Genomic DNA, 27,284 nt, shown 5'->3' with positions numbered 1-27,284 from the left:
CGTTTGCCCTCAGGGGGCCGGGTGGGTATGGCCAGGGTGGGCGTGGCCTACTGGCTGGGCGTAGCTAGAGTGCGTATGGCCTACTGGGTGGGCGTGGCCAGCTCTACATCGTTCGCATCAAGGGTGCCTATGGGGGCCGGGGCAGGAGTGGGACAGATCTGAGGGTCTCTGGCAGAAGGAGGGTCTCTGGGCCAGGGCCAAGGCAGTGGGGGCCGTTCCCTCACTGTTTCCAGGATGGCTTCGCGGGCCACATGAAACCACTTCACGGGCCAGATCCGGCCCCCGGGCCTTGTGTTTGACATGTCTGACCTAAATCAATATGGCTTGGAAAATTTAAACTAGCTTTGTAAGTCTCTCAGAGTCGCTTGGTGGAGAGATAAGTGGCATATATATTTAATTAAGAAATAAATTATAAGTTGAGTCCGAAAATGGACCAGCAGTCAGTCAGCACACTGGGGTAGGCCAGACTAGAAAACTAAAGTTATGAATGCTAATATTACTTTTATTATAAAATTACCCTCACAAAACTTTGCATGTCTGAATTTAACTTCAAGAGAACTCGGGAAGGTCAAGCCTGAGACACTTTCTCAAATTACATCTCTCCTTCAGATTCATTTTTTCTTTTTTCTTTTTTCTTTTCTTTTTTTGCTTGACTGTTGGTCTTGGTTGCAGCTCTTCCTGCTGTTCCTCAAGATTACTCTTATTGCTCATCACACAGCCAGTGCAGATGGGGAAATGTTAGCATACTGTGAGAGTATCAACCAGTCCCCATTAATAATCTAGCTTTATACTTTGATCTAATTGAAGTTCCTGGAATTTTACAAAGAACATGTTGCAATTAAATATTTAAGCGGGAGATTATCAGAAAATGAACACCTGTTACAGAAGTACCTCTGAATAGCACCATAATTGGTTACATCAAATTAAGCAGATAAAAGATTTGTTGGCTATCGGGGAGAGCATCTATTGTATTTTTAATGATCATAAGGCACCCTCAGCATAGTCAGACTTTAGTGGAAATACATCCTTTTGCAAAAGTGAATGCCACTCAGTCAGAATCGTCTGTAAACAGTATCTCTTATTTTCATTGAGCATCAGTTATTTTGACTGGTATCCATTTCCTTGTCTAACCTCTGTTTCGGAATGTCTGTCAATCCTTCAAAGGCAGACCGGGCCAGAAAACCCAAATCATGAAAACTAATACTAATTTAATTGTAAAGTAACAGTAAGAAAATGTTGTAAGTTTGAAAGTGGTTCCACTTTTTACATTACAAAAACTAGGAAGGGTCAAATTATGAGATGTTTTTTTCAAATTACATTTGGGATTTAGACCGACATCTAGGCTTGGCTCTTCCTCCTGTCTCAAAAGATTATTCATTCCTAACAACTCATTCCAATTTCAAATATATTAGATGAAAAGTAGACTGCATGTTAGTCATGGACTAATAAGTTAAACAATTTATCTCATAAAGCAGGGGTGTCAAACTGCCGGCCCCAGGCCAGATGCGTCATGGCAAAACCGTGCCCACCCCATTACTGGCAATGGAAAAAAAGTCGCGATACATTGCGACACGTCATGTGACGTTGCGAGTTTGACACCCCTGTCATAAAGGAACCAAGCCAATTTCAAAGCCATGTCTAGTTAGAAGTTGACCCCAAAATTGCCTGGTGTTGATCAGTGAAGAAGCCAGACACACAAATAATGCTAAATCATAATATGGCCTGGAGCAAGCTTAGTAAATTATAAAAATGGGAGCATGGTAAATTTTAAAACTTGGTTTATGGTATAGTGTGAATCCATCTAACTCTGGTTTATTCAATGAATCAGTTACACAAGCCATAATTTATTATAATATCTAATCCCAGTCAACCAGCTTCTCAGTGCAAATCTCAATGTCACACTGCATACTAGTTGTTAATATGCATTCTTTCTAATTCTCATCTAGAAATCTCTCCTTACTCCTCCTCTCTTAATTCTACTTCTAACCCTCTTTTAAGGTTGTATTTAAAAAATACTGTTCAGTCAGTGAATCTCTATTAACTACTCTTTTGAACCCCTGGCCCAAGAGCTGACCTGTTCAGGCTTCCGGTTTGTCACGCAGCTGCTGTGGACAGCTGGGAGACTTGCTCTCCCTCCCCCGTCCAGTTTCACATTGCTGGGGGGCCGTGAAAGGGGCCAAAAGTCACTCCAAAGAGGCGACCAGCGAGGAGGGGCGCTCGCTGGATCGCGGGAGAGCCGCAACTCTCCCGTTAGACCTGGTGATCCCTCCAAACCGGCAGACGAAAGGACCAGCCATTATGGCTCGTTCTTACGCTGTGAACAGCCAAAGTCACATTTTCCACCAGGCAACTCTTAAAACAGCACGGAAGAGACTGGGTGAGATCTACCTCTTTTACACCCTAATTACTTTCTGTACCTCCTTAAGCTGCTAAGCATTTTCCCCCCTGCAGTGAGGGAAGGGGGACTTTTTCCCTCCCTCCAGAAAGAGTGGCGACTAAATACCCAGGGGCATTTACGTTGAAAAAGTAACTGAATCCCAATTGGAACTTTATTTCTCAAAGCATGTGGATTCAAAGATTTTTTTTATTTCCTATTTTTCATTGTCTACTTCTGTTGGAAATCTGGATTCTTTCTTATATAAAAAAAGAAAAACTGAAAAAATTAAGACAACTTTGGGACTCAAAGGGAAACTTTAAAAGGGGCCTGGCTGACTGCCCAGGGAAATAGATAAGATACATAACCTTGAGAACTTTGAAACAATAGCTGTGAAAGGCTTTGTGTTCCCTACCTAGAAAAAATATATATCTCTCTTTTGGATTTTCTAAGTGTAAAGCGTTTAGCTTAAAATATGGAAGAAGACCAGGAACAAAATTTATTTATAGATGAAGATCAAGAAACTCTTGCTATGTTGAAAACACTAATCCAAATTCTTACCACAACCAATGAAATACTAAGAGGCTATGGGAAGGAACAAGAAGACAGCCCAGATATGAAAGCCCAAACTTTGACCACAACTAAAGAATCATCTATACAAAATACAATAGAAAAAATGAAACATTCAAGTACAATGACAGAAAAATCTACTATTAAACAAATATTGATATTTGAAAATCTAGAAAAGACATTGACAACTTGGAAAAAGGAAAAGGTTTCTTATACAACTCAGAAGGAACCAGAGGATCTAGAAAAAGAACAGTTGGATGAGAAGATAAACAATTCAGAACAACTACGTCGATATGGAAGAACAAAGAGACAACCCACTAGACCTACAAGTCCTCTCAAAAAAATGGCGATCGGATGATTTTGCCAATATCAATTAATATACATGATATTACAAGGAGATTGGTTCGATGACCCAAAAACACGGACATGGAAGATGATTTGGCAAAGGAAAAAAGCCAGAATAAGACTCAAGAAGAATAGAGTTTCAACCATCTTTTTGAAATCTGAAACAGAATGTACTTAAATAGATAAGATATGTATGTTGAACACAAGACATTGTTATGAACTGAGATAAACAAAAAAAATTGGTAATTAAAATTTAACACTATAAATATTAATAGCTAACTTGAATATTGATTTGTGTATAAAGGTCATGTAAAGGTGAATAATGTAGACAAGCTAAAAACCTATTGTTGAAAGTAATAAATAGGTCTATATGGAATAAAAAATGAAAATTATCAGTTTAAGCAAGAGATAGCAGATACAAAGAGGAAGAGAGGAAGTATTAAATATTGAAATAAACAGAAATTTTGATTACTACTTAAAAAAACAACTGAAAATTAGCAAAAAGAAAGGATATCATATTGTATCCTTGTTGACATAGAGGATGAGAAGTTAAGTAAAAGGGATGTGTATTTTGAATATTAAATTTTGTGAGGAATGGTGATGAACTGGGAGTATACTAAAAATCTTGGGAATGATAAATATCAAACGTTAAATCCAAATGTTAGTGGAAATTAAAATTGAAAAATCTATTAGGTCATTGACTGTCTAAAAGATTGTATGTTAAAACAATTAGAGTATGTGTAAACTAAAAACTTGGATCACAACAAACTGTGGCAAGTCCTTAAAGAAATGGGTGTACCAGACCATCTTATTTGTCTCTTGAGAAACCTATATGCGGGCCAAGAAGCAACAGTGAGAACTGGACACAGAACCACTGATTGGTTCAAAATTGGAAAAGGAGTCCGGCAAGGCTGTATACTGTCGCCCTACCTATTTAACTTATATGCAGAGCACATCATGAGAAAGGCAGGGCTAGATGAATCAAAAGTTGGAATTAAGATTGCTGGGAGAAATATCAACAACCTAAGATATGCAGATGATACCATTCTAATGGCAGAAAGTGAAGAAGAACTAAAGAGCCTCTTGTTGCGGGTGAAGGAGAGTGCAAAAGTTGGGTTGAAACTTAACATTAAGAAAACCAAGATCATGGCATCCGGCCCTCTCAATTCCTGGCAAATAGATGGGGAAGAAATGGAGGTAGTGACAGATTTTATTTTCCTGGGTTCCAAGATCACTGCAGATGGGTACTGTAGCCAAGAAATTAAAAGACGCTTGCTCCTGGGGAGGAAAGACATGGCAAATCTAGACAGCACACTAAAAAGCAGACATCACCCTGCCTACAAAAATGCATATAGTCAAGGCTATGGTCTTCCCAGTTGCAATGTATGGCTGTGAAAGTTGGACCATAAGAAAGGCTGAGCGCCAAAGAATTGAGGCCTTTGAACTATGGTGCTGGAGAAGACTCCTGCAAGTCCCTTGGACTGCAAGGTGATCAAACCGATCAGTCCTAGAGGAGATCAACCCTGACTGCTTTTTAGAAGGCCAGATCCTGAAGTTGAAACTCAAATACTTTGGCCACCTAATGAAGGAAGGACTCACTGGAGAAGAGCCTAATGCTGGGAAAGATTGAGGGCAAGAGAAGAAGGGGACGACAGAGAATGAGGTGGCTGGATGGAGTCACTGAAGCAGTAGGCGTGAGCTTAAATGGACTCCCAAAGATGGTAGAGGACAGGAAGGCCTGGAGGAACGTTGTCCATGGGGTCGCGATGGGTCGGACTCAAATTTTCAGCTAACAACAACAAAAACTATGGATATATGGGCGGAGCCAACTGTCAGAGCGGGCGGCTGTGTGAACGGAGCTCTCTCCTCGCACAACCTCTCACCCAGTGTTCGCGGGGGCTTTTCGGAGCTTCAGGAGGTCCTGTAGGGACATCCGAAGTTGCAGGCAGCCCGGAGAACCTTCATGAGCGGCAGTTCGTGTTGAAGATCCGGAGAAAGTCTGATGCGAGCGAACCGGGGAGAAGGAGGCCAGTAATGGCCGACATGAAGATCTGACAGAGGGACGGAGCTAGCACGTAAGCAGCGGGACAACGGTAGAGCGGAGCTGACGGAGAGTGTATCCGAATATTAAATAGGAAGCGCTTGTGAAAGAGGTACTGGTTCGAAGTGGGAGCCTCACGGAGAGGGAATAAGCGGCGATAGAAGTCTTGAGGGAGGCGTTTGGCAAAAACAGCAAGGGAAAGAAAGCCGAAGACTATATGACTGTATTCTAGCTGGAGAAAAGCTACAACAAGTCAAAGTCTGAGCTTTGGAGCCTTAGAGACTGAACTCTGGATTGTCGGGCGTGGAAAGCGATCAGCTTGGTCTAGTCTGGTCTATCCTGGTAAATTTTGAATTTGTGAACTTTTGAAACTTTTGAAATTCTACTCTACTTGTCACGGGCGGCCATTTGATATAGCAATTTAGTAACTGGAGGTTTGTTTAGTGGGACACCTACTGGTCTTTGACAGCAGAGGAAGACGGAAAAGGTGCCAATTTCTGCGCCGGAAACGGGGGGGGGGGGAAAAAGAAGAAGAACGTGACTTTGATTATATTCATACTATAGAATTTTATTATATAAATTGCTTAGTTGGTAATAAGTATCTGGTGGTAACTGTTTTATATATCTTTTGTCATAGAGTTAAAAGGTTTATATAAGACTCAGGGTATTATACATTGATAAAACGCTGTTAAAATTGGGGAAACATGACAAGTATCTCGGGAGCAACTAAGCCTAGCGCTGGCAAAAAGGCAGCAGCACAGGGACAGGGGATGTCCTCAAGTCCCTCCAATCAGAAATCTATAGAGGATATGCTGCAAAGGGAAAGATCTAACTCGAATTCCTTTAAAGATTTACATGCCCTTTTGCAAAACCTACACGAGGCAATGGCCAAAAACCACGAGGAGATGAAGAGAGAAATAGGCCAAATAAGAAACGACACTGGTGAATTAAAGGGGAAAATCCAAGCGATAGATGATAAATTTGAAGGGATTCAACAGCAATTAGTCAAAAATGAACAAAGACTTCAAGATATGGAAGCTAGAATGGAAAAAGAGGAAAAGAGAGTAGATGATTTAAATGAAACACTCCTTCAGGCTAATAAGGAATTAGAAACAACAGTCATTTTTCTGGAAGCAGAAAAGGCTGCTCATTATCTACGCTTCCAGAACGTTCAAGAAAAAAGAGGGGAAGATCTGTTGGTCATGATGGCAGAACTGATGGCAAAGGCACTCGGTGTAGGGAAGGAGGAAATGCTGGCGGAAATTGATGAAACATACAGGGTCCAAACTAATTATGCGAGAAGGCACAACCTCCCAAAAGAAGTACATGTAAGGTTAGTTAAAAAATCAATTCGGGATGAGCTTCTGCATAGATCTAGAGAGGAACCATTAGAATTTCGGGGCCAACCAATCACCATCCTTAAACAGATACCTAAAAGGATGAGGGATCTGAGACGCGGCTATCAATTCTTAACATCCAAACTAATAAGAGAAAATGTAAACTTTAGATGGCTAACTCCAGAGGGTATTCTTGTTACGTGGCAGGATAGAAGGCATAGACTGGACACGATAGAGAAGGCAGAAGATTTTTACAAACGCCACTTCCATAGCCAAGAGGAAGTAGATTTAGAAGACCAAGATGGAAGGGAGGTAAGAGAAAGAGATACAATACGTGTGGCAATGGATGGGAAGATCTTAGCTACAGAGGATAGAAGGAACAAATCCGGTGAGTTAACAGAGAAACATGGAACTAGAGACAAGGAAGAGAGAGAGCCCCGAATCACGAGATCCACAAAAACCAGAAATAAGTAAGATGAAGGGAGGTGAGTGTAGTATTATGTCTGTGAATATTAATGGATTGAATTCGCCAGTGAAAAGGCGGAAATTTTTTAATAGGCTTATTCACCAACAATTGGATATCGTGGCAATACAAGAAGTCCATATAAAGGAACAACAAAAATATTTGTTAGTACAACCAAGAATAGGGAACCTATTCGTTTCCTTAGACCGACACAAGAAAAAGAGAGGAGTGGCACTATATGTAAACCCAAAATTGACTGCAAAACTAATTTATAACGATAAAGAGGGTAGAATACTGATAGTCGAGGTTATAATAAATCACAGGAAGGTCATGATGGTAGAGATATATGCCCCAAACCATAACCAAGAACAATTTTTCAAAACACTTCACAATAAGATATGTAGCATTGATTATGAGGAGATTTGTTTAATAGGAGATTTTAATGCTATCCTAGATATAAATTTGGATTATATGGGAAAGACGCTTAGGAAAAAGAAGAGAAGAACTCTACCGAGATCTTTTCTTAACTTGGCTGAGGAACTAAATATCCAAGATGTCTGGAGGGAAAGAAATCGTAAGGCTAGACAATATACATATTACTCCAACCGACATAACTCATGGTCTAGAATAGACATGGTGTGGATGACGAAAGAAATTAGTTCAGAAATAGATGAGGTACATATAGCGACAGGTACTTGGGCAGATCACAATCCTATTAAACTTATCTGGAAAGGTTCCAAAAAAATATCCAGATGGACGCTTCAAAGAGCAATTTTAAAAGAAGACGAATTCAAATCTAAGATGGAGAGAGAACTAAGTTTTTTCTTTAAGGAAAATAAAGCTATAGACACCTCAGTACAAAACAATTGGGATACAGCTAAGGCTGTGATGAGAGGGGTAGCGAGGGCATATATGGTATATAAAAATAAGGGGAAAAGACAACAACGGGAAAGATTAGAAGAGGAATATAAGAGCTTAGAAGTTACACTCCAACAAGATCCACAAAAAGAGAATATCAAGCAATCTATGGATCTGATTAAACACAAACTTAACATTCTAGACAAAGAGAAATTGGCACAACAATTGAGAAACACGAAACAAAATTTTTTTGAAAATGCAAATAAACCGGGCCGGTGGCTCGCATACAAATTGGGAAAACAAAAGGGGAAAAACTGGATTCACGAACTACGAGATGAGGAAGGGAGAATATTCCACCAGGAGGAAAAAAAAAAAATTATAGCCCAGGAATTTTATGAACGTTTATATAAAGAAGATAGCCAGGCAAGTGTGGAGAAAATGGAGGAATATTTTCAAAGAGCCAAACTACCTAAGGTCACAGAAGATACCAGAAATATGTTAAACGAGGAAATTCGACTATCTGAGGTGATAAAAGCTATTAATGCACAAAAGAATAATAAAGCATCGGGACCCGACGGTCTTCCATCAGAGATTTATAAAGAATTACAAAATATCCTAGCTCAACCCCTAGTGGAGGTATTTAACGCAGTATTAGAAGGCGCAAGGACGCCTAAATCTTGGCTAGAGGCAAACATAACCCTTATTCCGAAAGATAACACAGACCATACATTAATCCAAAATTACAGACCCATATCACTTCTTAACTCGGACTACAAGATATTTACATCAATTATAGCGGAACGATTGAAACGATTTCTGAATGATTTCATACACGCAGATCAAAATGGTTTTCTCGCTAAGAGACACACTAAGCACAACATTAGAATAATATTAGATACATTGGAGTACTATGAATTACATAGCGAACAACAGATGGCATTACTTTTCTTAGACGCCCAAAAGGCATTTGACAATGTTAAATGGTCTTTTTTGTGCCAACAGCTTAGCTTTATGAATATGGGTGAAAAATTTATAAATATAATTAGGGCAATTTATGACAATCAGGAAGCAAAAATAATTATTAATGGGGAAGCATCTAGCAAGTTTCAAATTCAAAAGGGAACACGGCAAGGCTGCCCCTTATCACCGTTGCTGTTTATATTGACTCTTGAAGTATTAACGAGAACTATAAGAAACGACCCAAAGATAAAAGGATTAACCATTAAAAAGGAAACCTTTAAATTGCAAGCTTTCGCGGACGATCTAGTTTTTATTATGGAGGATCCATGTCAGACGGGACCAAAGCTTTTGGAAGAATTATCTAAATATGGTGAGGTTGCCGGACTGCGAATAAATAGAAATAAGACCAAGATGATTGTTAAAAATATGACCAATAAACAAAAAGGTAATCTGGCCGAAATCACGGATATAGAAATAGTCAAGAAAATAAAATATTTAGGGATTAACATTACGGCTAGATGCACTTCACTCAAAAAGGATAATTATGATAGTGTAGTGAATCAAATAAAAGGTGACCTGGAAAGATGGGGAAACCTAAAACTCTCATTATTGGGAAGAATCGCTGTCATTAAGATGAATATTTTGCCTAAAATCCTGTTTCTGTTTCAGAATATCCCAATTCAACTCGACTCTAAATTTTTTCGAAATTTGGATAAATTATCACTAAATTTTATTTGGCAGGGGAAAAAACCAAGAATTAAATTGAAATATTTACAAGACACGAAGGAAAATGGGGGTTTTGGATTGCCAGACTGGGAATTATATTACCACGCCGCGGCCCTGAGCTGGATTAGAGAATGGGTAATCTTGAGAAATAGAAGACTATTAACTTTAGAGGGTCACGATTTGCAATATGGCTGGCATGCTTTCCTATGGACGGAGAAACAAGGTCTTTTCTCGCATTTTCAAAGACACTGGATCAGGCAAGCGCTACTCAATACTTGGAAAAAAATTAGATCTCACAATTACACCAAAATACCGGTCTGGCTATCCACCCTTGAAGCGATAGTTTACCCAAATCTGTTTGATTTGGGTAACATAATCTCATACAAGGATATTCTGAATGAGGAGGGGGAATTGAAACTTAGGAATGAACTAGAATTACAAGGTATAAAACTCGATTGGTGGGCCTACTTACAAATCCAATCGAGATTTAGGAAGGATAAAAATGAATGGGGGATATATACCTCTGAAACAGCATTGGACAAAATATTATTGGGACCGGACTCTAAACAAATAAGGAATTTTTATAAATTACTTTTGGGATATAAGCTGTTTGAAGAGCAAGTGAAAGACCCCATGTTGATCTGGGCTAACAATTTAGGACATAACATCGACCTAGATACTTGGCAAACAATTTGGGATAGGAATAAAAGGATAACACTGGCCTCATCGTATAAAGAAAATTTATTTAAAATGTTTTACCGATGGCATCTTCCCCCAGCCCGCTTAGCAAAAATGTACACAACAGTATCTCCCAAATGTTGGAAGTGTTCTGAAGAGATAGGCACATACTTCCACACGTGGTGGTCTTGCAGTAAAACACAAAAATTTTGGAGAATGATTTGGATTTGGCTGAAAGAAATATTGAAACAAGATCTGGAGTTTAGTCCAGAACTTTTCTTGTTGGGAATCACGAAAGAGAAATATCCTAAAGATGTGCTATACTTAACGATCCATATTATCACAGCAGCTAGAATATCATTTGCGCAAAAATGGAAAAAGAATGAGATCCCAGGACAAAAAGAGGTTATTAGGAAAATTTGGGATTGCGCTGAAATGGACAGATTAACTTTGGAATTAAAGAATAAAGATCAATCAGACTATTATAGAATTTGGAACAAATTGTATCTTTGGATGGATAAAAAGAAAGGTCTCTATTAGGTTTTACAGACTAGCTCACTGTTTTAAATATTGTGGTATTTCACCGATTTGTAATCTAAGTGTATTTAAGTGTATTTTTGATGTATATATATACATGTATATATATATATATTTAAACATTGTAGACAAAAAGGTTTGTCAGCTCGCTGGTACTGTGTCCAATGTTTTTAAATAATAAATTTAATAAAAAAAAAAAAAAAAACTATGGATATATGTAAGAAAGTTACTTTCTATGTGATTGATAGGATAAAACTTGTCTTTAAATCTACAAATAGACAGTATATATGAAGGGAAAAAGAGAGGAAATGTTTAGGGTAGAGCAATTTGAAATCTGTACTAATGATATCTGTATGTAATTGAATTACTACTACTCAGCCACCACGTTGCTTTTCAAATATGTGAATGTAATATTAGAAAATCAATAAAATTTGTTAAATAAATAAATAAATAAATAAATAAATAAATGAATGAATGAATGAATGAATGAATGAATGAATAAATAAATAAATAAATAAATAAATAAATAAATAAATAATACTGTTCAGTCAGTGAATCTCTATGAACTACTCTTTTGAACCCCTGGCTCAAGAGCTGACCCTGTTAACTAACCTATAGCAGCTTTTAAGTCTTTGGTCCATGATCATTTTCTTCAGATATAATCCAAACAAGAATAGCTTTTTTAAAAGAGACCAGTATCACTTCTTTTCTTAAAGAAAAAAATTAAAACCATGATGTAAACCTCATGAGTGGGGAAAAAAGTGTGGGAAGGCTGCAGATCTCCACGTAGTTGTTAAGTATCAAAGGCAGGAGCAGTGTGATTGGATTAAGTCACTACATTCTTAGAATTGTTTTGTGGAGGTGGAAGACTGCATACATTTCCAGCAGTTTGACAGCAGTATAATGTGGCTCTTAATCAAAGTTTAGAAATCAAAGGCAATGCAGATCTGTATTTCTCATTTGAACAAGGGAGGAAAGGAGACTTGGGAATTCATTTATAAAATGGTCACAGATTACATTTTTCTACTGCATTTCTTTGTTGCATGCAGACTTGTGTACTGAACATAAAAACAGCATATTTAATGGTGCAGTGGTAAATTTTGAAATGAAGAAGCACTTGATCCACACATCCCATGACATTATATAAATCATCAAACACAGAAACAAAATGTATGATGGCCTGAACATTTTTGTTTGGGATTTTTTTCAAATAAAGGTAAAGGTAAAGGTTCCCCCGCACATGCGTGCTAGTCGTTTCCGACTCTAGGGGGCGGTGCTCATCTCCGTTTCCAAGCCGAAGAGCCAGCGCTTGTCCGAGGACGTCTCCGTGGTCATGTGGCCGGCATGACTAGATGCCAAAGGCACACGGAATGCTGTTACCTTCCCACCGTAGTGGTCCCTATTTTTCTAATTGCATTTTTACGTGCTTTCGAACTGCTAGGTTGGCAGAAGCTGGGACAAGTAACAGGCGCTCACTCTGCTACGCGGCACTCGGGATTCGACCCGTCAAACTGCCGACCTTCCGATCGACAAGTTCAGCGTCCTAACCCACTGAGCCACCGCGTCCCTTCTTTTTTTTTTTCAAATAGCTAAGTCTAAATTTCTAAACTAATAATTGCATTAACCTCATTTGTGTTAATCCTTTTGTCAACACTACAATGAGCATGGCTGCAGCCATTTTTTCTTCTCATTCTTGTTTTTTGAGAAACTTTCAAGCCTCAGAGTTCTGTTTTATTCATCTCTGTCTGTCGGAACAATGATATCTTTCTTTTCTTAATATTGAATTTGGTTCATTTGTTTTTAGTTGCCAAGACTTATTTTATTCCCTTAGACTGTTCTTATGTAGAGAATCTTATCTCTACTTGACAAATAAGCCTTATCTTTAGGAAAGAAGACAGATCAATTTACTGTTTCATGCTTCCTTTTTTGACTCTAGAATTCTAATGAATTAGAATTATATTGATTCAAATAATAGAGAAAAGTAGAATTTACTTTGCAGGGGAGATGGTTCCTTATAGATTGCATCAATAAAACTCTGCCCAACTGTGTTTGGAAAAAACATTAAATGAGGTGTTCTTGGTTGTTTTCTTGCAGATATTTCATTACCCAAGCTAGGTAGCGTGTTTCCCCGAAAATAAGACTGGCTTTTTTTTTTTGCCTCCAAGAGGCACCAGATCTTATTTTCGGGGGTCTCTTTTATACTCACCTCCGGCACCGACAGCCCCACCCAGCTGATCCACTTCTTCTGATTGAAGGAGCAGCTTTATTCGGCAACAGCATTTTGGCTTGCATTTTGCAGTCAGGCCTTTCCAGAAGGCCACTGCAGCTGAGTACCGAGCTATAGGTTCAATCCATAGCTCGGTTTTCAGCTGCATAGGTCTTGCAGAACCGAGCTATGGATTGGCATTCCGGAAAGGCCTGTGACTGAGAAATGCAGGCCTGACTGCAGAAGATGCCGTAAAAGAAGTAGGCTGGCAAGGAGAGGCCTGGCTACAAGGTAAATGGGTGCGGGGCATGTGGGGCAGCTCCACCTCCCCAGCTTGATTTTTAGGTATGTGCCTCGCCCCAAAACTAGGACTTATTTTTGGGATAGGACTTATATTTGGCCCATCCCCAAAATTCAAGCTAGGGCTTATTTTCAGGGTAGGCCTTATTTTTGGGGAAACACGGTAACATCATCGCAGTACTGATGTTGTTACCTACCTTGGAAGCATCTGCAAGAAAATAACCAAATAACCAAGCCCAGTGAGCACCAAGGAGTCTTCATTTCAACCCTGAGCTACAAATATTCTCCTCTACCAAAGCATATTAAAGCTGATGAATTTTTAATCAGAATTTATGATACAGCTACAGATTTCAGACACAAGCATCCTATTTACATTCCTCAGAATACTGATTAATTTCCTCCTTCAACAAACTTTATGGTGTTTAAAAAAATCCACAATCCACAAATGGACAACCAAATGCCAGAAATGCTAAATGCTGAAATCACTGGAATTTCAAAGTTATTGGAGAGGTAATTCAAGAAATAAAAGGCAGGAGCAGAAAAACTCAAAATCTGGTTCAGTTTTGTGGCTATAATTTTAATATTATGGCATCATATTGATTTTTCTTCTGGTTTATCCAAATCGGCAACTCTAAATCCAAGGAAGATATCATGGTTAAAAAACAATACAGATAAATTCCAATGTCATGCCATGGCATAAACAAATCCTAATATTATTTAATATGCTGGGTGAATCTAGACCAGACACGTCAAACTTGCGACGTCACGTGATGTCGCATGATGTATCGAAGCTTTTTCACCATTGCTGGCAATAGGGTGTTCACGGTTTCTTCATGATGCACCCAGCCCACAGGCCAGCAGTTTGACACTCCTTGATCTAGACTTTCACTCAAAATTGAAAGTATCAACTTATTTTATTAATATGCTGCAAATATCATGATTTCCCCCTGGTATTCTGAAAACATAAGACACATAATTGAAGGATGCTGAAACCCTGAAGAGGATTCAATAACAAACTAGAAAAACAAAACAGATAAACATTTTTTTTCTAATATGCAGGAAATAAATCCATAATCAAACTTATAGGAAAATAACAAATACATGATCACTGGAGCAACGCTTTGCTGAAGAGGTGAACAAGCATGTTAAAAGAATGAAAACATTTACACAAAATGTCTGATGACTAACTACATCAGGACATAAAATTTACTCAAAGACTCAATGTTCACTGCGGCTTCTTTCTCTTACTCATTGAACATGCCTGTCAGTTAGAAGATAACAACACTAAACAAGCATTCAGCTGACAGCAAGCATGAAATTATAATGGTCTGTTAAATATTAGAAAAATTATTTCCCATTATCCCAATCAGATCTGCTATCATCCTACCATGTAGAAATTCAGACCCGCTTATTTGCATCGATAGTTTCATTGAAGATCTATTTGGTGATCTCATCACTTGACAACCTATAATTCATGTGCAAAGGCAGAGCCACAACCACAACCATGAGGCAAAGCAACTGCAGTTAGGGAACCTGTTGCAACTATCTTGGTGAATGAATGTGTAATGACTGTCCAAGCAACATTAAGTATAAGCAGGGCTTTTTTTCTCATAGAACGCTCAGAACGGCATTCTGGCACCTTTTTTTGCAAAAAAAGAAGCTCCTTATTGGCTTTAGGAGTAGGCAGTCTTGGCTCTTTTTTATGACTCGTGGACTTCAACTCCCAGAAATCTTGAGCCAGCCAAGCTGAGGGGAAAGAGAGAGGTTTCCAAGCTGAGCCATGCTGGCTCAGGAATTCTGGGAGTTGAAGTCCTTGAGTCATAAAAGAGCCAAGGTTGCCTACCCTGCACTAGAGGACATTAAAATTATTTACAAGGTTACTTCTTTAGGAACTAAACTTTTAGAATCTAAAACAGCTAATTCAAAAAAGCTAACAGGAAAGAACCTAACATTTTTCATCTGCTTCTGTCTTTTGGAAGGTAAAATTAGATAACAAAATAATCTATTTCCTATGTTAACATCTCTGCAATGAAATCAATAAAGGTAACAGGAAAGAAATGAGAAACATTTTTCTCAATGTAATATGTCTAATTTAGCTGATGCTAGAAAAATAGTATCTTTTGTACACTCTTTTGAATCTATAACCATCTATTAAAACTAAACCACTTTAAATTAAACAATTCTTAAGAATGAAATATTCTTAATTTGGACTTTACGTTTACTGTTTGGACTGTTGTGTGTTTTGAAAAATAGATTATTTAGAATCTAGTTATGTTGCACTACAGTCTTTAAATAATTAACCTAGTATATACATAACAATATATGATGTTTTCCATGGTGAGCTTAACATCAATAACAACATTTATTAAAAAGGCTAAAATAATTTCTGGTGCTATTATCTGTACATTAAAATTTTGTTTAGTCACAATCTTTCACTTTTCACATTCTGGACAAGCAGTGGTCATGTATCCTAGCAAAAGATGTTACATATGTGCATAAGTGTAGTCAGTAGCATATGCCTTTTTAAAAATATCAAACAAGGAAAGAAACAAAAATAAGTCCAAAATATCTGTATTACATCCAGAAATGCCAACTTTGCAACCAATATTTCTTATCTATAACTATGGCACCCTAAGGATACCTGCATACATGCAAATGCTTCTGTGAGATCAGTAATGCAGCAGGGATTGCTTTTTCCTTCCAGTAACAGATTGCTGAGAAATACCAAACATGGCCTTGAGAATTCTAATGTTTGTTACAATTTTTTCTGGATGTGGTTGGAAAGAGGCTGTTTGGCGCCGGAGACCACTGCCACGAGGAACACAGCTCTGGGTCGAGGTTCGGAGCAGCTCCAGGTGGGGGCTCAGCACGGGCCACAGCGTGGCGGCTGTGGGGAGGGGAATCCCCGCAGCATGTGGCTCTGAGCTGCAGGGGCGGGGGTGCAAAGGACGGGCAGCGACGCTGTATCAAGACACCAGCATCGCTCCCACTGACAGCACCTCTGAGTTCCGGCACCTTTTTTTTTTTAGAAAAAAAGTATAAGATAAACAGAATCCCCAAATCATACTGCCACAATAGCTTTACTGAAACTACAACTGGCCAATTTTGCTAATTTCATAAGAATATTAAGATCCTCTTGTTATCTCACGTTGTGCTTTCATGCTACTGACCTTGGTTGCACTGTGGGTGATGCCTGGGTTCTTATCTGATTCTTAATCAGATAAGAACCCAGTTGGGATGGATGTCTATGCAGATTCTCAATCATCCAGTTCATAGTTGTCCCAAAGGGGCTTTTCAAAAGGCAGCTGGACTTTCTTTGCTTCCCCCCCCCTTTGAAAACGTTTCACTTCTCATCCAAGAAGTGAAGAAGTTTCCTTGATGAGAAGTGAAACATTTTCAAGGGAAAAAAAGCAAAGAAAGTCCAGTTGCCTTTTGAAAAGCACTTTTGGGACATCTGGGTGGATGGTTTCATAAGAATGACATTAGTTTATACCCCATGTTCTAAATAATTTACTGAGACATGATGCTATGTTTTGACAACATTTGACTTGCAGGGCCACACACATTCCTTGTAGTTGAAGTCGCCAAATTTGTTGGTCTCTTCAAAAAAGCTGATATTGGTACATTAAAGAGGGCTCAAGAGAAGTCTCTGCAATAACTAGGCAATTCCAAAATATGAGATTGTTAGAAGGCTACGTAATGTTATTCAATCTACAAGACCCAAAGTTTAAATTTAGAGTGTTGGCAATTCACTGTCTACAAAACTCATTCATTTGTTCATACAGTATGATAACAATACAATGGTGCCTTGGTACTCCTTTGAAACTCATCAAATTTGGTAATCAACACATTTTGATGCGAAAATTTTGTCCCAATGTACATTGTTTGTTTGGTACTCAACACACAAGCTAGAACTTGTTGGTCTTGGTTTCCTTGTGACTCACATGATGCCTTATGGGAAAAAATGGTTTGGTACTTTTCGTTTTTGGTACTCATAGCGTCTCCTAGAACCAATTAACAGTGAATACCAAATACCACTGTAGCTCGGATGAAAGGCATATGATAGCAATGAAAGATGATAAGCGCCAGGCCCTGGATCTCAAGAATTCAATTAATTTTGAATAAATTAATTCCAGCAAAAGTGAAATCAGAGTAAGAGCCTGATTCCATACAAAAGTTGCACAGAAGACCTGTCCCAACATAATTTGACAGCAGCAGGTTTTTTCCCTTTGAGCAGAAGCCTGATTTTAAAAGCATTCCTTCTCTGTATTGTCAGCACAGCCTATAATACCTTCAATATTACTCTATTATACAATATTACTCTATTCCAGTGATGGCGAACCTTTTAGAGACCAAGTGCCCAAACTGCAACCCAAAACCCACTTAAGTATCATTGGGTGCCAGGTGGGCATGGCCCTTTGGGTGGGCGTGGCCCACTGGATGGGCGTGGCCCACTGGATGGGCGTGGCTGCAGTGGTAACGGCAGACTGGGTGGGACTAAAAAGTTCAATCAATCAATTCCAACTTTGCGAGATCTTTTTTTTTCCGTGAGTCGAAATTGATTGATTGATTGACCCTTTTTTTTCTTGCACACGGCAGAAGAGGCCTAAAGCAAAAAGGTTTTATAAAACCCAGCTGAAGGCCTTGGACTGGGGTGACAGTGCGCGTGCCCTCACAGAGGGCTCTGCGTGCTACCTTTGGCACCCATGCCATAGGTTCGCCACCTATTCAATATATTTCACTGTGTTATTTTTTCAGGTGATAGTTTATCCCTCCAGCAACTTTTCAGGACTGGGATTTGCAGACCAGAGCTGTAGATATATATTCTTTGTACATACATCAGACATGATAGTGAGATTGGTGTATAAATTACATAAATAAAATAATAACTCCCAAAATATAAAGCTAGACCTTGGTTGGAGATTATAGAACAATGCCAATAGGACAAAAATTGTACATTAGTAGGCATGGACTATCTAGAGCATTTTATTATAATATGCTTATTTATTCATCAACCCAAGAAAGACTTTTTTTCTTCGCTAGGGAAAGAATCCTTTACTGATAAACTACATAGTGCATAAATTGGGCCTTCCTAATTAGGAGTCAGAAACATCAGCAAGAAACCTGTATGTGCTTGTGTTCATACCAAAGCACATTTTACATTTAGTATTGATTTACTGCAGTTTTATTTGCTACAACCAATTGCTAGAAAAGTACAGTTTAGTAGGTAATATATTTTATACCAATTACAAGACTGAATGCAATTGCTATCCTTTAAATTTTAGACATCTCACTGTGCATGAAATCATTATCACTACCAAAGGTACAGAGACGGCATATTAACAACATGTACAGGAAATTAAAACAGTCTGATAAGCTGACAGTCCTCCCAAACCAATCCAATGAGGCAGAGAGCAACTTAGAATAAGGAACGAGGTGAAATACATCTACATATTTCTGCATATAATACCATCTATTTAGCATACAGGTGGTCCTGAACCTATGACCACAACTGAGCCCAGAATTATAAGTCATGGTGGTTGTAAAGTGAGGAACACATGATTGTCTTGCTTAATGACCACAATTCGTGCTCTCCCAGTTGCAGTCATTATGTGACCAATGGGTTGTTAGGTAGAGCCTCAGGGGATGGTGGGGGGGCCCTGGGAGGCCTGGTGTAGGTTCAGGTCCACACTGCAACATCTCTCCAACTCATACATAACCTGTGCCATGCCTCAGGGTCTCCCACACCTCCTGAGGCACCCTGTGCTCCACTTCCCACTCCCTGGGTCCCACAACCTTGGACTTTCTCCCTATTCCATCATGGGTCACTTCACTCACCATTTCCACAGATCACTTTTAGGAATGAAAATCACTGATCCGTCACATGCCCTTCCTATATAGTGGACATGTGGTGGTGTCCCCGAAATGGATGTCATTGTGCGAGCAGCCACAATTGCTATATGAGAATTGTGGCAAGTCCCAAAATGGTGCCCACCTCTGGGACGGCACCACACAACCACTGTATAGGAAGGCCATTTGGCAGATCAGACAATTGTTCTTCCCAAAGGCTGAAAAGTTAAATGAAGCAAGACGTCACACACACACACACACACACACACACACACACACACACAGAGAGAGAGAGAGAGAGAGAGAGAGAGAGAGAGAGAGAGAGAAGGCCTAAGTGTGTGGGACCCAATTAAGTGGGAAGCAGGCCCAAGGCCTGTGGGGACCCCAGTGGGTAGAAGGTAGGATCAAGGAAGCCAATGAGGCAGCAGGATGGGTGGGAAAATAGGCAGGTCCCTACAATTGGTCATAAGGACAAGTGGATTGCCAGGCTCCTGAATTTTGTTCACATGACTGCAAGGCTGCCACAATAGCCCTAACTTCAGAAGTAGGTCATAAGTCCCTTTGTTTAGTGCTGCTGTAATTTCAAATGGTCAATGAATGAATAGTCGTAAGCCAAGGACTACCTGTATCTCGTAGCACATGGCAGCTATCGTATCAAGACTCATCTGAAATTATTTACAGATCTACAGCTCCTTCAAACGGAGCTTAACTCCTAGCCATATGAGTATATCCAAGTAATTTATAGCAACACTGTGAAAGTGATTTGCCATTTCCTTCTCCTGGTTTTTTTTGTTTACAACCTTACTTAACTTTTTCATATTCATCAAGGTAGACCAGGTGAAGACATACACCTTGCCCTAGATGTGTTTCCAAAATGTGAAAACACCAAACACGACTCCCTCAGTACAATATGCAGCCATTAGGCTAATAAATAATAACCTAGCCAACAAAATATTTATTTAACCATACAAATATTGTCAATTTGCTATGCTAAATATTTGCATTCCAGGAGAGAAAAATATAAAGAGGGGGAGAAACAGAGGGGAGAAACAGAAACCAATCTAGGGGAGACCTGCCCTGAATAACTTAAATTTTGAATTCAAGAAATGCTTAATTTTTTTAAAAAACTTTTAAAACAATAGGATAACTCCAAAAACAAACAAAATACAAGTTGTCATCCAGTTTAATAATCATGATTAACAAATCAAAGAAAAATAGAAGCAATCACATGTGCAAGATTTAAAAATGAGATTCTGAATAAAATATGAAAATGTTGCCTCACCTGAATAAGTCTAACAGCTCAGAAACAAAAGAGCAACTTTGAATAAATTCTCTGCATTGTTTTTCAAGAATTTATATTTAAATGAAACACTATAATAACAAGCAAAGAAATTCATTTTCATTTTCCTGAAAAAAACTTCATTGATTAAACAAACATTGGTGAAAGTCTTTTAAATGTTCGAAATATTTTGCCATCCCTCCAGAGTTCTGCAAACAAAATGACAAAACTTTCTATTGACCAAGTGATAATAAATAAACCTCAGAAATTAGCTTTTCTTCCTGTATAGAGCTTTACAGATGTCATAGTAACAGGAGCCATTCATTTTCCATTCAACTTGATTATCAGGCTTATGATTGACTGCTATTCCTGGGTGGAATTCAAATAATTTATTTTAAGAATGATTATGAGCACAACTAGAAAGTTACCATTTTTGAAATCTTGACAGGGGCTTATTTCCTCATTTAGCTAAAATTCAGATTTTCTCCATCATTAAACACTACAGGACATTAGGGTTGGAAGTGTAAATTTGATCTCTATTCATGTGAAAATTTGACCTTAGGTAACCATAATTTGAAAATTGCTGGTAAATCCTGTTTGGGGAGCACTCAAGCAGAATTTTTTTTTTATTTATTTTAATTCCATTTATATCCCGCCCTTCTCCGAAGACTCAGGGCGGCTTACAAGCTTAGCAGTAGCCTTCATTCTATGTATATGCCTGCTTGTTAGGGCTTTCACACACACCCCAAGCGGCATTATTACAAAGTCAACTTATTGCCCCCAACAATCTGGGTCAATTCTAGGTCAGCTTATTTAAAATATTATGTCATAAAGATCAAAATATTCTAAGGCAGGGGTCCCTAACCCCCGCTCCGTGGACCAGTAATGGGCCGTGGCATGCCAGCAACTGGTCCATACAAACAAGCAAAGCTCCATTCGTGGGATGCAGGCAGCACACAAAATCATGCAGTCTCCGGTCCACAGAACCGGTCCCTGGTGCCCAAAAGATTGGGGACCTCTGTTCTAAGGAAAATTGATTAGGTTTAAGCTTGGATTGTTTAAAACTATCCAATTAAAGTATATTTTGGTCTTAAGAGCTTAGAACACCATACTAGCATCTGTGGCAACCATTCAAAGAATATCATGGGAAACATTTTAGAAAAGTGTGCATCCACAGATTATTTTCATATAAAGTTTACCAGTATAGTTAAGATAGAAACTGGTGACAACTATAGAACAAACAACTGGAATAGCCTATTTTAATAAATCAATGTTCTTGTGTTTTAAAGAAAGTTTAATACAAATCTGATTATCGTTAGAGAAAACAAATTCAATAAAATATTCTTTTTTATGTTTGTTGCACTCCACGGTAGATGTTCGAGAATTCAATTTCTTAAAGCCAGAAATATTGGAGGAGACTGTCAGATATGATTGGATTTGTTCTATAGTTATTCTGCTTTGGTTTATTGCTCACATCATAATTCTTCTCATTATTATTTGAGGAAGAGAAATATATGCTTAGATTTTAAAACAATGTTGAGTTATAGACTGAAAGCTTGAAATCTACTGATCTATGAACAACTTTGCATCTATTGGGAATGGAGTGTCATTAAAAATTGTTTTGCTTTATTTGAAAGATACAGTTACTCCAGATTTAAAATCTTGAATTGAATATATGTGTTTGCAATCTAATTTTGAATGGGTTCTTTACTGACGTAATGGAGGGCCTGGCTTAAATGGTTCTGTGTAGTTGGCTTTAATTTGTTTAAGACTCAAATCCTTGGTGGAGCAGTGGGCTAATGCCTCCTTAAGTAACACCAGCTGCCTGCAATTATTGCAGGTTCGCATCCCACCAGGCTCAAGGTTGACTCAGCCTTCCATCCTTCCGAGGTAGGTAAAATGAGGACCCAGATTGTTGGGGGCAATAAGCTGACTTTGTAATAATGCTGCTTGGGGGGGGGGGCGAAAGCCCTAATAAGCAGGCATATACATAGAATGAAGGCTATTGCTAAGCACATTGATTTGTGCTTAGATTGTAAGCCGCCCTGAGTCTTCGGAGAAGGGCAGGATATAAATGGGATTAAACTTAAAAAAAATTACTTCTTTTGTTTTTTCTTCTTCCTCTTTATTTTCTGTTTCTTGCAAGTCTATAGCATAACTAAAGAAGTCAAATGATAACAGTCCCACCCCTGTTGCTTCTATCCTACAATTCTCTCCTGGCTCTATAGTACAGATCCAGATTTGCTATTAAATGATTAATTTTACTTTCAAAAAACTAGTTAAAACTATTAAAAAGAGTTAAAGATGAAGCTGAATAGACATGTTCAACATATAAATGTATTAATAATAAACTTCACTAGCAGCGTTGAAATCAAATCTTTTTCTGAATAAAGGAGGGCACTTTTCAGCCCCACAAAAAATATAAGAATGTCCACTGAGGGAAAAAGGCTGGCAATCCTTCATTTCTTTATTTATACAAAGACTGAACAAATGTTTGGAAGTCTCAACACATTTCCCAAGGAATCCATTTTTATGGCTGGAAGCAACAATAAAGCTTTTACAAGCTGAGACTGAGGAATCACAGAACAGTCATCCGGCAAACCCTGGAGGCCAAAGAAACCTGAATACCAATTTATCATGGCAGAGTTAAACTCACCAGTTCTAGGACAAGGTCTGAGGTCACAAGCAATCAGATTGGGGCGATCAGAAAACATTTTGTTGAAATTAAGACACAAGTAAAAAAAAAGGAACCACAGTTGTTAGCAATACTGAAAAGCTATATGTGGATATATTTAAGTCCCTTGAGAACCATAAGTCAAATCTGGCAGCAGATGGGCAATGGCAACCCTATCTGCATCTTGCTTCTTTCATCTGTATTTGTCAACATTCTCTAGTATAAAAAGTAAAGGTTCCCCCGCACATGCATGCTAGTCGTTTCCAACTCTAGGGGCCGGTGCTCATCTCCGTTTCAAAGCCGAAGAGCCAGCGTTTGTCTGAGGACATCTCCGTGGTCATGTGGCTGGCATGACTAGATGCCAAAGGCACACGGAACGCTGTTACCTTCCCACTGTAGTGGTCCCTATTTTTCTACTTGCATTTTTACGTGCTTTCAAACTGTTAGGTTGGCAGAAGCTGGGATGAGTTAACAGGCGCTCACTCTGCTACGTGGCACTCGGGATTCGACCCGCCAAACTGCCGACCTTCTGATCGACAAGCTCAGCGTCTTAACCCACTGAGCCACCGCTCAGTATAGGGATGAGCAATTAGGGCAACTTTATGACCCGTGGACTTCAAATTCCTGAGCCAGCAAGAATTTTGGGAGCTGCAGTCCACAGGTCATAAAGTTGCCATAGTTGACCACCCCTGCTCTAGGGCTTAGTAGAAGAGACAGTTATCATTACCCACTATGTTCCTTTCAGGCATTTTGCTTGGTTTTGACATGTCCCTATCTAGCCATTAAGAATCTTCCAGTTTCTTCTGGTCTTGATTCCACAGCAATTCCAGTTGCACCTTATCATAGAATATCAACTATAAGAGGTAGAAATGCTTGTGACATCATTTATCCCAACCCATGTTCAATTTGGAATCCACTACTACAGCATCTACAACAGATAGCCATTCACCTTCTGCTCAAATCCTCTCAGAGAAAGAGCCTGCACCCTCTCCCAAAGACAATCTGTTTCACTGTTGAACAGCTCTTTGGATTTTTCCTCCGACGTGTGATCAAAATCTACTCTCTTGTAATTTAAACCCATTGCTTCTTGTCTTGTCTTCTGGAAGAGCTTCAACCTATCTTTTACCTGACAGCAACCGTGTCTTACCACAGCATGCTCATCACCATTTTCTCATAAACTACTCTTCAGTAAACCTGAAACAGGCACAAGGACTACCAGGAGCATGTTAAAGGAGAAACCCTTGAGAAGCATTCTTGGATATTTGTGTCCAGTTATACATCCATTTAATTATTATGCCACGCTTTGCTAATCAGAATGTCATGGGCCATTTTATCAAATGTTTTGGTAAAATTAGGATATATTAATTACATCTAAAAGATTCCCACAATCTACTGAAAAAAGTATTCAGTTAAAAATAAGATTAATTAGTATGAGAAAGCCTATGCTAATTCCTGATAATTACTACATTAGTTTCAAGAGCTTCAGATCAATCTCTTTATGATCTGGTAAGAATCTTCCCAAACGTAAGGACTTATTAGTCTTCCAAAACACATTTTCTTTTTCAGACGTTAAAGTGATTTAATGTCTAGTCCTTTGTTCTCTATGATGCAATTAATTTAGACTGGAGATTTCTTCAAAGCGAAAGCTTGTTCCATAATATATTTCAGTTAATTCTTCATTATGCCTTGGATTCTTACACTGAATTGGGTTTGGAATTGATAGTCTAAGTAATCCCCTTCAATTTTATCATCCTTAAATTTAAAAACACAGAAAGGCTGGGGAAATAGCTGAATATAATGTTATTCTAAATTCTTATTTGAATTAAGAAAGGGAAACAAAATGCTATAATAATATCAACTGTTTCTGTACTCATTTTAGAAGGCATAGCCTCATAAAAATCTAACACTATGGAACTTAAAGTAGTTATATCAGGATTAACCAAATGATATGCAGCATTCTGGGGGGGAATGATGGAAAGTCTAAAAAACAGGCAAATCAAAAACATTTTTTTGCAACGTGAACCAGTGATATACCTTTCCCTTTCCTCTGCAGGAACAAAATGGGACAGATGGAAATGTTATTTATTTATTTTATTTGCCGCCCATCTCAAGGTGGCTCTGGGCAGAAATGCTGTCTTTAGATGATTTTTTCCTTCTACGAAAGGCACTTCTGAAAGTTTTTTTTAACAGCATTGTTGCTGAAAGTCTTTCCACTGTTTTCTGAATTTCCACTGCATTTAATAATGGTCTATTTGTAAAGAACATTTTAGGCGGTAGATCTTGTCCCTTTTTTACACATCTGTTTTCTGACACATAACTAGGCACTATATTTCATTTATTTCTTTATTTCTTTATATATATATGTGTGTGTGTGTGTGTGTGTGTGTGTGTGTGTGTGTGTGTGTTTGATGCACCCGGTCGGCTCAAATATGGGAAGAAGAAATCTTTTTGCCTGTATCAGCCCCAATCTAGAGCTATCCCCAGGCAGCAGTCGCTACTGCGACAGTCATTTTTTATGTTAAATTTGAATTGCCAACAAAGAGTTAAACGGAGACTGGTATAGCTATTTTGAGCTATTTAACTCTCATCAGCCAGCCACACCCTTCTGAGATTTGAACCTGGGCTGCTTGCGTTAGGCAGCTGTGTTGACCTCTAGGCCACAGGCTCTTTCTCACTTTGTCAGCTGTGTCAGGGAGGGAAGAGACCAGGGGAGGAGATATGTCGTAAGTGTTTTTTCGATGCACCCACACACATATTACATTCCCAACCAATATGACCGGTTGTTAAGAGATACTGAGAAGAGGTAATTTGGAAATAACCTGAGGACCCCATCCACGCTAGATGAATTTCTCCCTAGGCCCAACTGTAATTATCAAAGAAAAATAAGAGGTTTGTTGTTAACTAATGGAACTGTCTAAGCAATGCAAAATTGGGATATAACTTGAAATCAGAACCAACATCGTTTTCCTCCCCCTTTTCACAGAGCTGAAAAAATCTTTCTGCAGACTCCTACAGATATTCCAGCCTTTTGACAGATCTCTTTCTGGCCAAAAGATCATTGTTTGCTGCTTTCAGCCTGTCCTCCTATAATATTTCACTGAGTTGCTTCCTTTGCACGTCTGGTTTCTTTTATAAAGAAGCATTGATTTGAAAGAGCTACAGAAATCATCTTATAACAATCGTTTCTTTTAACAGACAGATTCAACATTATGATTTATTTCCAGTTCTACATTTAAGGATGTATTTATTGTTTACAATAATATATCATTTCAATGCTTCATCTTGTGGTATAGCAGACTTGCTGACTGTTTGCTTTTGAATTCTGGGCAGTATTATAACTGCAATATAAAAGTTCTGCAATGCCAAGCAGAATCTGAAAATAAGCTGTACTACACATTTAACATACAGGAAGTTTTTATTTATTTTAGAGACCACATTTGGGACCAGTAAATCAGTCACAAATTGAAACAATTGCTAATTGAAACTACGACTGTGCTTCTGATTTTACTTTGGCTTTCCCCTTGTTTTACAGATCTCTGGAGGTCACAAATGTGAAGACTGACCATATATGAAAATATTTTTTTTCACTGCTTCCTGAAGTTGTCTGAGGACCACCTGTGATTTATTATTATCAGAATGGCTGTATTTATTCCAAATTAGTGTCCAGCTCAAAATATTCTATACAGCTCAGTGTTTCTCAGCTTGCAGCAGCTTTAAAATGTGTGGGTCTCAGCTGCCAGAATTCTCCAGCAAGCATGAATGAAGTCCACATATCTCAAAGCTGCTGAGGTTGAGAAATACTCAGGTAGCTTATAGCATCCCTAAATTTGGCCATAATTTTTCTTCTGCTGATCCCAAGCACAAAAATGGATTGACACAGACCATTTCCATTTGAAACTATTTTGGATATAAAGCACCTCTCTTTCACCAAGTGACTTACCCGATTCTCTGATAGGAACTTTTATGGGTGTTGTAAGATAACAAATTATTTCTTCTCTAACAGAAAGGGCTTTGATCAAAAAGGCAATAGCTATATAAATTATACATCCAAGTGAGCATGAAACAGCCACTGAGGCCTCTCAGTCT

The 27,284-nt window shown here is 38.6% G+C and overlaps 1 protein-coding gene across 1 annotated transcript in view; it reads right to left on the bottom strand.

The window, feature by feature from the left end:
- AK5 (adenylate kinase 5) overlaps positions 1-27,284 on the bottom strand; it is a gene marked incomplete at both ends in the record, with an annotated part of 140,203 nt that overhangs the window by 77,373 nt on the left and 35,546 nt on the right.

This window comes from Vipera ursinii (genome assembly GCF_947247035.1).
Source record: "Vipera ursinii genome assembly, chromosome: 3".
In the NCBI taxonomy this organism is placed as follows: domain Eukaryota; kingdom Metazoa; phylum Chordata; class Lepidosauria; order Squamata; family Viperidae; genus Vipera; species Vipera ursinii.
Note: the sequence above shows the minus strand (reverse complement) of the source record. Positions and strands in the feature narration are given on the sequence as shown.